The sequence below is a fragment of the Chanodichthys erythropterus genome, chromosome 12, assembly GCF_024489055.1.
Source record: "Chanodichthys erythropterus isolate Z2021 chromosome 12, ASM2448905v1, whole genome shotgun sequence".
NCBI classification, from domain to species: Eukaryota; Metazoa; Chordata; class Actinopteri; order Cypriniformes; family Xenocyprididae; genus Chanodichthys; species Chanodichthys erythropterus.
In genome coordinates this window covers 55,521,965-55,535,504 of record NC_090232.1, presented here as the reverse complement: position 1 = coordinate 55,535,504, position 13,540 = coordinate 55,521,965, and the positions used below count along the sequence as shown (strand labels likewise).

The window sequence follows — 13,540 nt, the reverse complement described above, 5'->3', positions numbered from 1 at the left end:
ATCTCTCTGGATGATCAGGATACGGCTGATGATCTTCCACATTTGTGATCTTCCTGTTCTCCTCAGACAGAATGAGACGAGAGTTTGCTGTGTTTGGATCCAGTGTGAGATCACAGGCATCTGAACACAAGAAGAGAGAAACATTTCACTAAATGAGACAAATCAACATCAAATCACTAAATGATTGTGTGTGTCGACCTACATTTGTGTAGTTCTGCTGTACTTCTGAACTCTCCATCATAAGCACTTTCGCTCCATTCAGACTCCCAGTTCAGTCCAGTCAGACTCTCTTCACACAGAACCTGAAGAACATCATGCATCTGAGGCTCTTCCATGTGTGTGTTTGAAGACCCACGTACTTCTGCTGTCGTCTCGAGCTCTCCTCCATGATCCACACTATAAACACACATTAATGCAGATATACATCAAGAGTACAGTCAGAATTCAGTCCCTGTGATCATAGTCTCAAGTCAAGTTCTGTGTTTAGCAATATTTTTTTTCAGCTAGCTATTGCAATTAACAGTCTACTTATTAAAAAAAATAAATCAATATAATTTTAATATATTAAGTCAGTCTTTGGAAATGTCAGTTTGAAGCAGAGGGGAACTGTCAGAGAAGGTCTAAACTGTTGTAAAAAATAATATAAAGAAATAGTATTAAATATCATTACATTTGAAACATTAACTATTATTTTTAATAAATGTAATAAGTTCTAATTTTAACCCCTTAAGCCTGAAGCTATGAAAAAATTAATAATCATATTTTTCAAAACCCCTGCCTAGATACTTACAAAATAGGTGTCATCTGAAAGCTTAGAGTCTGAACTTTACAATGAATGTACAATAAATTTGAGTTAACTTTTGAGTTATTTGCTGAAAAATAATAAAAACAAAATCATAATTTAGGAAAAAATATATACTATGGAAGTCAATGGGACCAGAAACTGTCTGGTTACTGACATTCTTCTAAATATCTTCCTTTCTGTTCAGCAGAAGAAAGAAATTCATACAGGTTTGAAACAACATGAAGTATATGATGACAGAATTTTCAGTATCCCTTTAAGAAGTACTGAAGAAGAATTTTCAGTATATTTGATACAAAATTATTGTGCGAAAATAGAGCACTTTAAGTATATTATAGAAATGTACTTTTTTCCACCTGAGTATACATCTGTATTTGTGCAACTAATGGTCACTCTTTGACAATCCAGAAAACAACAAATGAATAAAAATATATAATCATAAGCTGACCAATAAATAAATGAATAAACTAGGTGTGTATATAATTGTTGTGAATGGGAGACTCAGGCTGGAGATCCAAGTGCAGCGTTTATTAAAGTAGAGTGGTCGTACAGGCAGGGTCAAAACAGGAACAACCAGGAACAGTGAGGAACAGGCAGAATCGTAGTCAAGGGACAGGCAAAGATCAGGACAGGCAGCAATGGGTCAAAAAACAGGGAACAGGCAGTAACGGCAACAAGGAACAGGCAGACAAGGAATACAGGGAAACGCTCGGAATTGCAACAACAGTTAAACAATACTTCGCAGTGAGGTGGTGTGTATGGAAGTCCTTTATAGTCCTGTTAATGAGCTGCAGCTGGGTGTGGTAATCAGTGTGGTGTGCTAGGGTGGATGTGGCAACAGGTGATTGGTGTGAAGTGAACATGTGACTGACAGGGAGAATTGTGGGAAGTGTAGTCCGGGGAGTGACAGGAACAGACGGTGATCGTGACATAACGCCCCCCTCCCGGAAGGCGCGTCCTCCCGACGTAAAGGAACAGCTAGGAAGGGGGGGGTGGGTGCATTGGAGATCTAACAGTAGCCGGGAACGGGATCTCCAATGCAGCCCCAGGGACTCAGGCAGCCACGGTGGGTCAGGTGGCTCGGGCGGCCACGGCAGGTTAGGTGGCCTGGGCGGCCACGGCAGGTTGGGTGGTTCAGGCAACCACGGCAGGTCGGGTGGTTCGGACGGCCACGGCAGGTCAGGTGGCTCGGGCGGCCACGGCAGGTCAGGTGGCTCGGGCGGCCACGGCAGGTCAGGTGGCTCGGGCGGCCACGGCAGGTCAGGTGGCTCGGGCGGCCACGGCAGGTCAGGTGGCTCGGGCGGCCACGGCAGGTCAGGTGGCTCGGGCGGCCACGGCAGGTCAGGTGGCTCGGGCGGCCACGGCAGGTCAGGTGGCTCGGGCGGCCACGGCAGGTCAGGTGGCTTGGACGGCCACGGCAGGTTAGGGGATTCGGACAGCCACGGCAGGTCAGGTGGCTTGGACGGCCACGGCAGGATAGAGTCCATACATGGCCCTAGTGGCCTACAGTCCATGAATGGCCATAGTAGTTCAGAGGCCCTTAAAGGCCATGGTTGAGCAGGGTCCCCACCCACAAGCTCCCCACCCCTAGGTATACTGCCCCCCCCAAAAAGTTCTTGGGGAAATCAAGGGAGGCATTGGCGGGTTCATGGGCAAGGAGCTCGGGTGGCGCCAGCAGGGCAGATGGCCTGAGCGGCAGCGGTAGAGCAAATGGTCCAGGCGGTGGTGGCAGGGCCGACCAAGGCTGCTCTGTGGCCTTATCAAGGAGAGCGGGCAGTTCGGTGACGGCCTCCATGGCCGTATCAGGGAGAGCAGACAGCTCCGAGACGGCAGCGGGCTCGGACTGCTCCGGGACGGCAGCGGGCTCGGGCTGCTCCGGGACGGCAGCGGGCTCGGGTTGCTCCGGGACGGCAGCGGGCTCGGGCTGCTCCGGGACGGCAATAGAGCTCGAGTTCCTCAACGCACGTAGGACAGCCAAGACATAAAAAGTGAGCACAGCCCTCTGGGCCAAGACAGGACAGACCAGGAGAGCAGGCTGTGCTGGAGCGGACTCACTGGCTGGAGCGGACTCAATGGCTGGAACAACCCCTGCATCCTTGAGCACCGCAGGGGCGGCCATCTTGCCCGTGGGCACTGGCAAAGCAGCCATTTCGTCCATCGCGTCCAGGGTGCTTAAGTCCACTGCAATCGGCGAGCTTGAGAGCGTTGAAACCGGCGAGCTTGAGAGCGTTGAAACCGGCGAGCTTGAGAGCGTAGCAACCGGCGAGCTTGAGAGCGTAGCAACCGGCAGGTTTGAGAGAAACGCGGCAGACTGGCTTGAGAGCGAAGCGACCGGCTGGCTTGAGAGCGAAGCGACCGGCTGGCTTGAGAGCGAAGCGACCGGCTGGCTTGAGAGCGAAGCGGCCGGCGGGCTTGAGTGCGAAGCGGCCGGCGGGCTTGAGTGCGAAGCGGCCGGCTGGCTTGAGTGCGAAGCGGCCGGCTGGCTTGAGTGCGAAGCGGCCGGCTGGCTTGAGTGCGAAGCGGCCACCGGATTTGAGAGCGAAGCGGCCGGCTGGCTTGAGTGCGAAGCGGCCGGCGGGCTTGAGTGCGAAGCGGCCGGCGGGCTTGAGTGCGAAGCGGCCACCGGATTTGAGAGCGAAGCGGCCACCGGGCTTGAGAGTGAAGTGGCCGGCGGAGACTTGAGTGCGGAGAGCGAAGTGGCCACCGGGCTTGAGAGCGAAGCGGCCGGCTGGCTTGAGAGTGAAGTGGCCGGCGGAGACTTGAGTGCGGAGAGCGAAGTGGCCACCGGGCTTGAGAGCGAAGCGGCCGGCTGGCTTGAGTGCGAAGCGGCCGGCTGGCTTGAGTGCGAAGCGGCCGGCTGGCTTGAGTGCGAAGCGGCCGGCTGGCTTGAGTGCGAAGCGGCCGGCGGGCTTGAGTGCGAAGCGGCCGGCGGGCTTGAGTGCGAAGCGGCCGGCTGGCTTGAGTGCGAAGCGGCCACCGGATTTGAGAGCGAAGCGGCCACCGGGCTTGAGAGTGAAGTGGCCGGCGGAGACTTGAGTGCGGAGAGCGAAGTGGCCACCGGGCTTGAGAGCGAAGCGGCCGACGGAGACTTGGGGATGCCAGCTGCTCGGACTGAAATCAATGGTCGATCGGTCACACTGGAACGCAACCCTCTCCGCTCCCGGACTGATCTAGAGACCTGACGTGACTCTGGGCGATCAGCGGCGACGTGACTTTGCTCTGGGCGATCAGCGAAGGCGTGACCTTGCTCTGGGCGATCAGCGAAGGCGTGACGTTGCTCTGGGCGATCAGCGAAGGCGTGACGTTGCTCTGGGCGATCAGCGAAGGCGTGACGTTGCTCTGGGCGAATCTGCGAAGGCGTGACGTTGCTCTGGGCGATCAGCGAAGGCGTGACGTTGCTCTGGGCGATCAGCGAAGGCGTGACGTAGCTCTGGGCGATCAGCGAAGGCGTGACGTTGCTCTGGGCGATCAGCGAAGGCGTGACGTTGCTCTGGGCGATCAGCGAAGGCGTGACGTTGCTCTGGGCGATCAGCGAAGGCGTGACGTTGCTCTGGGCGATCAGCGAAGGCGTGACGTTGCTCTGGGCGATCAGCGAAGGTGTGACGTTGCTCTGGGCGATCAGCGAAGGCGTGACGTTGCTCTGGGCGATCAGCGAAGGCGTGACGTTGCTCTGGGCGATCAGCGAAGGCGTGACGTTGCTCTGGGCGATCAGCGAAGGCGTGACGTTGCTCTGGGCGATCAGCGAAGGCATGACGTAGCTCTGGGCGATCAGTGAAGGCGTGACGTTGCTCTGGGCGATCAGCGAAGGCGTGACGTTGCTCTGGGCGATCAGCGAAGGTGTGACGTTGCTCTGGGCGATCAGCGAAGGCGTGACGTTGCTCTGGGCGATCAGCGAAGGTGTGACGTTGCTCTGGGCGATCAGCGAAGGCGTGACGTTGCTCTGGGCGATCAGCGAAGGCATGACGTAGCTCTGGGCGATCAGTGAAGGCGTGACGTTGCTCTGGCCGATCAGCGGAGACGTGACGTTGCTCTAGGCGATCAGCGAAGGCGTGACGTTGCTCTGGGCGATCAGCGGAGACGTGACGTTGCTCTGGGCGATCAGCGGAGACGTGACGTTGCTCTAGGCGATCAGTGCTGACTTGACTTGGTGTTGTTATTGTGGTGACCACCATTTTGTGAGTGTTCTTTGATGCGGCGGCCATTACGTGATTAAGCATGGTGTCGCGTTCTTCTGCGACACCCACAGTAAAAGGAGATCCGCTCAGTAGTAAAGCCTGTTCAATATACTGTTCCAACGTCCCGTTTGGATCGTGTAGCGGCATGACAGAACTGAGCGGGTCAGATAGTCCACCGCGAAAAAATATCATTAGGCACTCCTCATTAAAACAGGTTAACGGTGCCAGTTCAATAAAGTCCATGACATAGTTCTCAATGGATTTGTCCCCTTGACGGAGACCTATTAACTTGGCAGATGGGTTCATAATTGTTGAGACAGGAACACTCACGGTAGCTGCTGGATCTTGGTGGTGGCGAAGTATTCTGTTGTGAATGGGTGACTCAGGCTGGAGATCCAAGTGCAGCGTTTATTAAAGTAGAGTGGTCGTACAGGCAGGGTCAAAACAGGAACAACCAGGAACAGTGAGGAACAGGCAGAATCGTAGTCAAGGGACAGGCAAAGATCAGGACAGGCAGCAATGGGTCAAAAAACAGGGAACAGGCAGTAACGGCAACAGGGAACAGGCAGACAAGGAATACAGGGAAACGCTCGGAATTGCAACAACAGTTAAACAATACTTTGCGGTGAGGTGGTGTGTATGGAAGTCCTTTATAGTCCTGTTAATGAGCTGCAGCTGGGTGTGGTAATCAGTGTGGTGTGCTAGGGTGGATGTGGCAACAGGTGATTGGTGTGAAGTGAACATGTGACTGACAGGGAGAATTGTGGGAAGTGTAGTCCGGGGAGTGACAGGAACAGACGGTGATCGTGACAATAATTCAGCAGCAAAAAGTATGCCAGCCTAATTCTTGAAAAAAACTTTGCACAGTAATTTTATAAAATCCAAATGTTAACAAAAGTTTATTATTACTATTTGTATTATACAATTAATAAAAAGATTATATTATTATAGCATTAATATTATAAAACAAAAATGATGAAATATAGAGATACAAGGTTTTGGCCCGATGGCGTGATAATATTCTTCATTGTAGCATTTATATTTAGTTATTTTTTGGAATTTGATCATTTTCCACGGCACACCTGACAACTAGTCATAGTGGTTGGGAAACACTGGATTAAGGCATCATTAGAATTCCTCATCTGAAGATCTCTTTTGTGTCTGTTAAATTTAGGAACGTACAGGAATCATGTTGGGAAACTCTACCTCTCTGCAGGTGGACAGATCTCCACACTACTGTTAGTGATCCGTGTTCCATACCAGCCCTTCCAGAACTGCGTATCCTTCCCACGTGAGTGAAACGGATGAACCGAACACCAGGTCCATAATCCTTGAAGACGTGAGTCACCTGAAATAAAGCAGAACAAACACAGGGACAACAGCGCTTTGACTAAGTTTGAGTACTGAAGAAGAATTTGACGGTGTGTGTTATTCGACTCACTTGACGCCACGGCTCATCATTCCACTGCTGAAACACAACCTTCTCAGACTTACAGGCTCTGATGGGGCTTTTATTTTGATCAAGCAGCTCTACACAGATCTGATACTCACTCCCACAGTCAGCTCGAGGAGCACACCTGCAGATAAGACAGTGTGCTTTACTGTTAGAACTCATTTAACACTTAAAGGGACAGTTCACCTAAAATTAACGTATTAAAGGGTCATGAAAACAAACACTCATGTGCTGCTGTGCTGAGGGAAACAGCCTACGGTTCGCGTGTTTGAACGCAACTAGAGCAGGCAGAGGCGATGAACCACACTTTTATGACATTTGAATTCTCCGCTGTAATGCGATCTCACGCGAACATATTTTCCAGTTGTGCTGGTAGATTACAGCAAAACAATCCACATGCACACAAACCTCTGCTCTGGTCGTGTCTCAGGAAAACACATTGTGTTGAAGCACTGAGCAAACGAACACCAACGATATGTCTCTGAATGACAAGAAACGAGGCGAGAGAAGTGATGCTTCCTCATGCATAATACCGCAATTATAATCTTATGCATACTACTAGTGGTTCAATGGATTACAAAACTCACGGTTCGTATCACATCACGGTTATGAAGTCTCGGATCAGATCATTTTTCGGATCAGCACAAAAAAAAAAAAAAAAAAAAAAATTAGGGGTTTGAGGGTAACTTAACTTTGCATGTATTACTTGGCCCACTTTAACTAATCTGATTCCACAGCAAAAACTACTAGCCTAACTGATACATCATTAAAGGCAAGTGAATAGACTGTAAAAAGAACAAATACTGTACACCAATTACAAGCATAGATAAATACAACATAAAGTTACAAATGAAGTATAAGTTCTAACTGTAGTATTAATTTTCATGTACAGAAATGTAATAATTAAATATAAAATGAAACCGTTCACTGTGTAAATGTAATATAGATTAATCTTTGTTAATGCTGTGTTTTGTTGTTTGATTTACATGACAGACAACAGCAGGTATTTATGTTGCTGTCACTTTAAGAGTAAGACATGCACGCACACATCCGATAGATACACATCTGAATTCTCACCTTGTTCAATTAAGACATAACCGAATGTGTTCACGAGAATACTTGTCGAGAGGGGTATTTTGACTAGTGATGGGCAGAGCGAGGCTTCGTGAAACACTGAAGCAGTTGAATCAAATGTGCTGTGATGATTCGAGGCTTCGAAACAATCTGACACTTGACTCCACGGTGACCCCTAGTGGTCAAAAGAGTGTAAATGCAACAAAACTCAAACTAAACATGCAGTAAAAACACCTTTTACAAATCTATTGCAAATGTTTTATTGAAAGTAAAATCTATTAAATGCAATTAACTAATTCTCTAATAAGATTAGGCTACATATAGAGTGACTGTATATCTGTTCTTTTATCAATTTTTAAGGCTTGTTTCTCTGTTCCATGGCTCAAGCTAAACAGGCCAATAAGAGATTAATAACTACCATTATTCATTTTAATTATTCTAATGTCTAATTAAAACATCTACAAATTTATAAAACTGATCAGAGATCAGGTAAAACCCATAGACACTTGTTCAATGCTTCTCAGTGAATCTGCATGATTCATGGGTTAACTTTATCATCGCCCTCTACCGGTGAACCACTGAAATTTCGAACTGTTTTGAAATGTTTCGAAACAGTGAGGACATAATGAAGCCTCGTTTACTAAAATCACGTGACTTTGGCAGTTTGATACACGCTCCGAATCACTGATTCGAAACAAATGATTCATGAAGCTTCGGAGCTTCATGAAGCATGTGTTTCGAAATGGGCCATCACTAATTTTGACTGACATAATGCGTGTATGTGACCATCCAAGTGCATTGAGGACGCGAAAGAGAAATCAATTTAGAGTTTGCGAGCTATCTGGAACACGCCTCTCTCTCTCTCTCTCTGACAGCGTGGCGTGCGATACCGGATTAAATCCTCTTTTGTCTCTTCACGCTCTTGAATGGTTTTATATCTATTTAATGTGTAAACTAGCAATACAAAACACATTCATATGATAACCTGTTCACTCTATTGCGCTGAAACTTGCAAATGATCCGTGAATCACATGCGTCCCGAACCGTAGGGCTTGATCCGAACGGATCACGGATCAACAGTGATCCGTTTAACCACTACATACTACAAAAACAAAATATCACAAAAAGATTTATTTTCCAATATCGTGCAGCACTATAAAAGTTCACCACCTGATACTGTAGAGTTAAATGGAGTTTCAGCAAACACTCACCAGTCTGATATTCTGATATGAGGTTGCAGATCCATGAAAGCATCACCGTAGCCTTCTTTCTTCAAATCAATCAGCTGTCGCTTCAAACATAACCTGAGGACAAAGTTATCATGTGTGGATTGGCTTGATGACCGATTCAGTTTCATATTTTAACATGGACTGAACAGAAACAGGCTCAAAATTTTCTTGAAGGATCTAAAATATCAAACATACCAGTAAGATGTTATAAAACATTTGGTGACCCTGTCGTCTGGATGTGGTTTCCTGCTGTTTTCTGTCACCCAGCCATCACCTCCATTTTCTACAATCTCCCATCCTCGGAGTCCATCTGATAAGAACATCAAAAAAGAGACATTATCTGAAGCAAAAATTCATTCATTAAATAGTGACACTTAATGAACAAACTTAATTATGTGAATCACCTTCGGCTCTAGGATTTTTTAGCAAGTTGAACCTGTGGGTGGAAACAGAGAAGTTACATTACATATTCTGATGATAAACCAACTGAGACACAAATAATCTCACTACAGGCTGACGTTAACTTTTTCATTCTTTAAAGTTTTGTTTCATTATGTGCCTACATATATATACAGTACATGTAAGTGTGAAGAGGTGAGCTCTTTGGTGCATGTTCCACTTTAAAATGGCTCCAACACTAAATATACTCTAAATATCTAAAAATATGCAGTCATTTTAACTAATATGCTTAAAATTACACTGTTAAACCTTGCTGTAAAAAATGGCCAAATTCTGACAATAACATACCATTTTCCATGAAAACAGTATTATTCTGTAGAAAACAGTGCATTCTGGGTAATATTAGTCATTTTCCAGAAAATAGCCTAAATGCAGAGGTGTATAGTCCAGGGGTCAGAAAGTAAAAGTCCTGCCATATTTTTTATTCCACCCACTGAAGCGGTGTTAAAGTTAATGAGATAATTAAGTGATGATTGAGCATTATTGAAGATACCTGATGATAACAAGCAGAATCAAAGGAGAAAATCACAATTTTCACCATCATGGGGATCGGTGTTTGCTTTAGTTACTCTTGACCCTTGACTTTATAATGTTAAATTTTGTTTGGCTGCTGTAACTGAGTTATAACATCCAGACAATCAAATGGAAATGATGATCAGGTGGTGTTGGTTATGTTTTCACATAATCATTATTTGATCTGAATCACTGAACTCATTTAGAGCCCAATCTCTGAGTTAGATTGACATTATTGATTACATCAGCACTGTGATTCTACAGCAGAAGATCAGATTTATCAATATAATCTGAAGGATTTATCAAAAGTTGTTCTGAATAAATAAAAAGAAAGATCTTTAATTTCATGCATTTCATCCTTTCTTTTAAAGATTCTTTTTTTAAATTTATTTATTTATTTATTTTTTACGGTGTACAGTGCCTCAGTAAACAAGATGCTGCAAAGAAAATGAACAGAGTAAGAACCAAATCCTTCGAACACTTTCCCAGAAATTATATTTATGTCTTTGAGACAAGTTCTGAGTAGGAATAATATAGGAATGGTTCCAAAATGTTATAGAAATTCTAATTAGAAACCTTCTTTCTGGAATCGTTTAGGATTGTTTGACAAGGGCATGGTGTCAAGGACGTCACCTGACATCAGAGACGGTCACGATGTGGAGTTCTTTGAAGGTTTGGGTGATGTTATTTGGTGGACCTTCAGGAAACATTCGGGACATTCTGGGAATGTTTAGGGCACTATTACTATAGGACGTTCTGTTAACTTCCCAAATGTCCTCTTTGTAACATTCGCGCGCGACCATAAAATAACCAAAATAGAACGTCCCCTGAAACTCACATAAGGAATGTTATTAAGTGACCAACAGAGCACAGTGTGGGAACATTCTGTTAATTTCCCAAATGTTGTCTTTTTAACGTTCTTATGTGACCATAAAATAACCAAAATGGAAAGTTCCCCTAAAGTCAAGTCAAGTCAAGTCAAATTTATTTATATAGCGCTTTTACAATTGGTAATTGTTTCAAAGCAGCTTTACATATTAGAAGCACAGAAAAAAAGGGAAGTGGTTAAAACTGTACAAACAAGCGTGGTAATATGTAACATATACAAGATGGTGCTACATTAAGCCAATGTCGGCTGACTTCCAGGGGTGGAAAAAACCCCCTAGGAGAAAAACCCAGCGTGCTAGCACTGGGAAAAAAGTCCTAGGAGGGAAAAAACCCCTTGGAAGATATATATATGTAAATGTATATTTACATATAAATATAAAGGAACCTTGAACTGCAGCACTTTCAGTACCAAAAGATGTTTTAGAACGTCCTGAATGTTCTGTAAAGGTTCTGAATGTTTGTCGCCTTTAGAGAACCTTTAGGGAACATTGCGCAGGGTCACGAGAACATCGCCTTCTACATGGGTTATGACCTGAATCATAATCATGCAGTTGGCTTCTTGCCTCTGTCGCCTTTGGCTTGCTTAGTCGGGGACACTTGATATTCAGTGTTTTGATCTGACTGCATTGACTCCATTGTATGAGAATTGAACTGATCTGGATGATGACATCACCGTTTACTCCAGTGCTGATAAATAAATACATTAACTAATTATTGATTTTTACAACCGAATGAATCAATACTGAATTTACTTAACACTAGAAGTCCCAGAGAGCAGCCATTTGGCTTTTCTACCTATAAAACCCGCAGGACAGCCGATGGGCTGGAAGTCTTTAGGCTAATATCCTTAATCAGCTGTGAACAGTTGCTTTTGTTATGTAAACAATGTGGGGCCATGCTGAGCCACTTCAAGGAAATTTGTGTTTCACTTTGCCATCTTAGGGAGAAATCAACACACATGTTGTTTTTTTTTTCCTTTGTTGCTGAGATCTATTGATAAAAAATATACAAAATAAAATAAAGAAACCAACCATTTGTACACATATTTACAAATAATATTAAAAAGTGAGTGAGTACATTCCAGCAATCACTCACAATCCTGGCACTGCCTGGCAATATATTATAAATACATTTTGTATATATTCATTATATATTAATCTTATATTTGAAATACATCATAAGTCCATTTTTAAAAGTGTTTGAAAGATGGCTTCAAGTGTACTACAAGTGGTAACTAAATAAATTTTTCTATACAGAGATAGTATGTTAAAAGCACATTTTAGTTCAAATTCATGGTGTCTCAAAATAGCACAGTTGAGTACACTTAGATTTTCTTAAGACTATCTTAAGAAGTACTAAAGAAGAGCTTTAAGTATATTAAGTACAAAATAAGTGCACGGAAATAGAGCACTGTACATTATGGAAGTGTAAAAGTGTACTAAAATAAAGTGTATTTTACTGCACTTTTTTTTTCACCTGGGTAGACACTCCAACACTTTCCGTTTGGATTAAGATTATTTTTATTACCACACTGGCAGATATTGATCATTTTACTTAAGTAAAATGCACTTAATTTAGATCCCCCCAGGAAACAAGACTAAATATCATATATAATTTTCTCATATAGAAAATCCATCTTGATTTAAGATTTTTTTTTTTTAATTTACTTGAAATAGGATAAAAAAATACTTAGTATGAAAAGCATTTTTGCAGTGTGAATGAGTGAGTTAACTTTTTAAACATCACTTGCACTCCCTCATTTCAGGGTTAACATACTCAGAGTTTTCACTTAACCCACTGCAAAAAATGCTGTTCTTACTTAGATTTTTTGTCTTGTTTCTAGTCAAAATATCTTAAAGTTCTTAAATCAAGACGCATTTTCTTGACAAGTAAAAATAATTTTCTTGTTTTCAGGAAAAATAAGTCAAAATTAAGTAAGTCTTTCCTTAAAACAAGCAAAATAATCTGCCAATGGGGTAAGCAAAATAATCTTATTTCAAACCAAGAATAAGCTAAATAATCTTGTTTTCAGTTTGGACTCAGATTATTTTGCTTACCCCATTGGCAGATTATTTTGCTTGTTTTAAGGAAAAAGTACTCAATTTTGATTTATTTTTCCTGAGAACAAGAAAATAATTTGTACTTGTCAAGAAAATGCTTCTTGATTTAAGAATATTTTGACTAAAAACAAGACAAAAATTCTAAGTAAGAACAGCATTTTTTGCAGTGCCTCCTTTCTGAAACCGGCCCATGGTCAATCAAGTTCTCTGCTTTTAGCAGCCCTCCCTCCCCCACACATACAAACAAGCCACCAGCAACCATTCACACACACACCCCCAACCCCCCTGCAGATTGCTAAGGTAATGACCATATTTACACATGAATTGATGCTAATGATAGCCAAAAGACTAGCCAGTTAGCATCCACTTGGCTAAAGGAGGGTTACAAATCTCTGGGACTTCTAGTGTTAAGCTGTAAAAGCAATCAGTGTTCATTTTCTTTTGTTTGCAGATATGAAAAAATACAAAAAAATCATCTCATCTCTCTGTGTGCACTCAATGTGTTTTTGTCTCACATTGTTAAATCACACATGTTTATCCTCACCTGGGGTCAAAGGTCTATGGTTCATCACTGAAATTATGAGGAGTTATGGATTGATCACTCTTCAGAGACGCACGATTGGGTTCTGAAGAAGAAAATCCCTCACTGCTCCCTTCACTCTCCATAATGAGTCACTGACTTTAAACCTGCATACAGAAACAGACAAAACAAATCATACATAAAACCAAAAAACTTTCAGTAGACAAAAACTCCATTAAACAGTTTTGAAACTTACATGCGATCTATGACCATTATACACACACATCATTGTAAAGACTGTCGGTCTGTCCCTCACAGCTTTGTTTTCATGCACATACAATACAATATGGTGTCTATCCTGACCAAG

General features: G+C 43.8%; 1 pseudogene; it reads right to left on the bottom strand.

Annotated features, from left to right (window-relative positions):
- Window positions 1-4,941: 4,941 nt before the first annotated feature.
- On the bottom strand, window positions 4,942-10,424 carry LOC137032490 (F-box only protein 44-like; annotated as a pseudogene).
- Window positions 10,425-13,540: the final 3,116 nt, after the last annotated feature.